The following is a 4,448-nucleotide window of genomic DNA, read 5'->3' as shown; positions in this document are numbered from 1 at the left end:
TCCTCAGCTAGCTGAAATTCAACTCTCAACCTTATCACTCAACTGAAATTTCTCCAAGATCTGTTGTTCAGTTGCTCAGTCATGTCCTACTTCACAACCCCATCAACCATGCTGTCTACAGGTTTTTTGTTTTTTGTTTTTTGTTTTTTTTTGGCAAAGATAATGGAGCAGTTTGCCAATCCTTTCTCCACTAAGATCTCTAATAAAGCTCCTTATTACCAAATCCAGTGGTTTAATTTTCTATTATTATCCTCTTTTCTTTCTTTGTATCATGTTTATTTAATTTATTTTCTGTTTTTGAATAACCATGTTTTCACATGGAAATAAAAGCAACTCTGCTAAACATTCCCCTTCATTGATATGCTATGTTCTCCTTTGCAAAGAACTATCACAAATACACTCTACTTCTAGCTTCACTATAGCTGAGGAAAGAAATGTAGACATAATTACATCCTTTCAGAAGAAAGAGATGTAATAACGATCATATTGCAAGTGAATGACAGACATCAGATCCAGAACTCAAGTCTCCATAGACTACCAAAGCTAGGAAAGACCTTAGATCATATATCCCATCCTGATCATTTTACAGATGAGTAAACCCCAAAAAAGGTAAGTGATTTGTCCCATTGCATGTGGTCAGCTGTGGGCAAAACCTGGATTCCATCCCAAATATAACAACTTCTCATCAAGTATTGCTATTTCTATAGTCAGTATTTAATGCAACTGAGAGAATGTGAGCAAGGTTCAGGTTTGTAAAACCATTTGCTCCCTCCCAGTTGCTTGCTCTTTAAAAATTTCTGATCTGACCAAGAGTGCAAAAAAGAGGCAGTTATGGTATGTGACAAAAATATGAAGATAGAAAACTTAAGCAGAAATCTCAGTTGTTGATTACTACCTAAGTGACCTTTAGCAAGCTATTTTCTTTCTTTAGGCTTCATTTCCACCTCTCAGTAAAGTGAACTAGATAAGGGAGTTGTAATTTGGGGGCCATTCATGTGCTCCCCCCTCAGTGGATTTGTGGACAGATTTCAAAGCATCTGTTATCTTAGATATGAAAAAAAATTAAACTTTAATTTCAATATAATTGGTTTCCTTTGTAATTTTATCTAGTTAAAAACATTATTCTGAGAAAAAATTCATAGGCTTCACAACACTCTTTTTCCCAAAAAAAGCTGGGGCAATTTGTTTTTGTCCTGCATAGTTTTCATTTATGATTTCGTGAAATGTAACTGAAAACAAACAAGCTTTTTAAAGGCTCTTTGTGGTTCAGTCAGGCAGAGACAGAGACATTTCTGGAAGAATCATCTCAAGAAGAATCATGTCGAAAGAGAATGCCAAGTACAATTCAAACATATTATTTGGAGGTACTGAACCCCAAGTGCTGTTCAAACTTATATTAGAAGAAAACATTTGTCAATATGAGAAGTTTGTAGCCCCCTTGTGTGTTGAAGTCCATTCTCTCATGTTCCCTACTAGCAGAGATCCTGTTAAATTCAATGTGTGGGTTACAGCTGGCCAAGAGAAATTTGGTGGTCTGAAAGATGGTTCTTATACCCAAGCTTAGTGTGCCATTATATTTGCTATAACATGAACAGTTACTTACAAGACTATAACAAACTGGCACAGAGATCTGGTATGACGGTATAAAAATATCCCTAGAATTCTGTGTGGCAACAAAGTAGATATTAAGGATGGAAAAGTCAAGGGGAATTCAATTGCCTTCTGTAGGAAGAAGAATCTCCAATACTATGACATTTCAGCCAAAAGTAATTACAATTTTGAGAAGCCCTTCCTTTGGTTTGCTAGGAAACTTATGGAAAACCTAAGTTTGGAGTTTGTTAATAGGCTGGCTCTTGCACCTGCAGAGGCTGTAATGGACCCTAATGGCAGCACAGCATGAGAAGGATTTACAGATCACTCCGACAACTATGCTCCCGATAAAAATAATGACCTGTAAGGGAATAAGGCTAGAGCCCATTTAAGAGCTCTAATGGTTTATAGGTTTATAGGCAACTGTCTTGTGACATCAGAGGTGTGGAGTATTTGCCACCTTATTATACAGCTGAACAAATTAATGGAGGTTAAGGAGTTTCAGAATGAATATAGCAGTTTTAAAAATATAGAATTCATATTTTGGACCTGAGTATTAGCTGTTTTTAGACCACCATTATGTCCTCTTAAGTTTCAAATATAAGACTTACACAGTTCCATCACAATATTCTGTGGTGAATCTTGTTTGTCACTGTCATTCCCATTCACTTTTTTTTTCATTTTGATCATGTTGTATTTCAAATGTCTAAAAAAAAAAAATTTGAAAGCCCAGCATTGTGTTTCAAATGGAGCAATTTGCCTAACCTTTAAATGAGAGCAATAATAGCCCCTGCCTAAGCTTCTGTGGCTCATTCTTGAGGTTTTAATGGCTTTGTTGGTTTTTCCTCCTTCTTTCTCAAAGAAGACCAAAATGATATCACTTTGTTGGAGTCAAGGTACAATGTATTCAACTGTGGCTCATCAGCCCAACATGAGTTCAAAATGTTCTACTTCAGATTAGGCACAAATAACCCATAGGAGCATTTGAAATGAAAATGTCTCCAATGTGCCCCTCACATTTCTTTTGAGTAACTGCTTCACCCATAGAGCACAGTGCCTTCTTTGTTTTAGGTACACACCATGCTTGGCAGTATTTTGCCGTCTCTCACATCTCGATCAATTCCAAAGTTTTTCAAAGTGATCTTGACAATATCCTGGTATTGCTTCTTCTGATCATCATGTGAATGTCAGCCTTGTATGTGGTCTCAATAAAATAGTTTTTTACGCAAATGTCCATTTGACATTTCAACAATATGGCCAGCAATTTGGAGTTGCATTCTCTGTAGCAGAGTTTGAATGTCAGTTTAGTTCAAGAAAGGACTTCTTGTGTCTAGTACCTCATCTTGCCAGGTGATCTTCAGAATCTTCCTAAAATAATTCAAATGGAAGTGATTAAGTTTCCTGGCATGGTGCTGGAAGATTTTCCAGTTTTCAAAAGCATACAACAACGAAGTCAGGACATTGGCTCTGTAGACTTTCAGTTCCATGGGCAGCCTAAAAGCTCTTTTTTCCCATGCTTTCCTTTACAGCCGTCCAAACACTGAGCAAGAATGAAAGGAACTAACAACTATTTCTGTTCTGACCAGAAACTGTGAGGGCCTTTCCCTTCCAGATTGATATTTTTGGGATGGTAAATCAGGACATCCTTTTGCTCAGTTTTTACCTATTATTTTACCTACTTTTCTCACATTCAATTGCATTTTACTCTTGTCAGCTAAAAATGTCCAAATGTCAAATGCCCTAACTCAGAACAACCCCCAAAAGAAAAACTATTTTAAGAAGAATAGACTGGCTAATAAAGCATAGCTTCATGAAACCAAGCAGTTCTTCCAGGAGGAATGCACAAGGTCCCCAAATAAAATCCCAGAGTCAACTAATTTGTTTTTCCTTAAATGACTTTATTTTCCCTTCTTTTCACTAAATTTAGATACTAGATCTTCCAACAAATAGTTCTGATGCTTCTACAAACATTTCCCTTCCTAGATCTATAGACTGAAGGTAACTCTAGATAGTTTAAAAAAAAACATTTATCAACATGATTGTGAAAAGAATACAAGAACAGGGCTCAGGACATCAGATTTCTGTCCCAATTCTGTCAGGATCCCTGTATGACTCTGAACAAGTCATTTTAACCTTTGGGCCTTGATTTTTTTTCTATCTGTATAGATGGATTAATGAAATCTTGTCCTATTTTTTTCTCTGGATGATTTTATGAGCATTTAATTGTTAAAAGTGTGAAAGTACTTAGAAAATGACAAAGTGTTTCACAAAAATAAAAGATTATTACCATCAGTAAGAAACAACTTCAAGTAGATGAGGTCTTTAGAACATACAACTTGTATTCAAATGGGTGAATAGTTCTATATATGCACTTGAATCTCATTGAGTGATATGATAAATAACTAGAATTAGAATTGGGATTAGCCAGTACCTAAACTTGAATCCCATGTCTACCCCTCCTTCCAGGAACACAGAAAGTACTTAATAAATGATTGTTAACTTTAAAATATTTATTGATTCATTGGCTACCTCTCCCTCACCAGAAAAAGAAAACTAGAGACTGTGATCTAGAGGAACTTCTTCTCTAGGTCCCAGTCACCTGATAGAGACTGTCTGAACATTATTTCAGGAAATACTTCACCATGTTTTTCCTTCCTTCTCCTCTTGGGCCAATTCCTTGACAATTTCCTCACCACCACATAGCACCATCCTAGTACTGGATCTGTCAACTATAATGGAACCATCTTTGCCAATGTTCCTGTAAAAAGCAGAATATCTTACCAAGAACTCCACAGACTCACTAATGAATGCAGAAAAGAGTTATTTTATAGTCTTGCAAGAATGAGTACCTAGGGTAG

At 36.2% G+C, this 4,448-nt stretch overlaps 1 pseudogene; it reads left to right on the top strand.

Annotated features, from left to right (window-relative positions):
* The first annotated feature begins 1,318 nt into the window (after positions 1-1,318).
* LOC100932556 lies at positions 1,319-1,982 on the top strand (annotated as a pseudogene).
* Positions 1,983-4,448: the final 2,466 nt, after the last annotated feature.

This window comes from Sarcophilus harrisii, chromosome 2, assembly GCF_902635505.1.
Source record: "Sarcophilus harrisii chromosome 2, mSarHar1.11, whole genome shotgun sequence".
In the NCBI taxonomy this organism is placed as follows: Eukaryota; Metazoa; Chordata; class Mammalia; order Dasyuromorphia; family Dasyuridae; genus Sarcophilus; species Sarcophilus harrisii.
The sequence above is the reverse complement of the archived record's forward strand: the minus strand, read 5'-3'. Positions and strand labels throughout refer to the sequence as shown.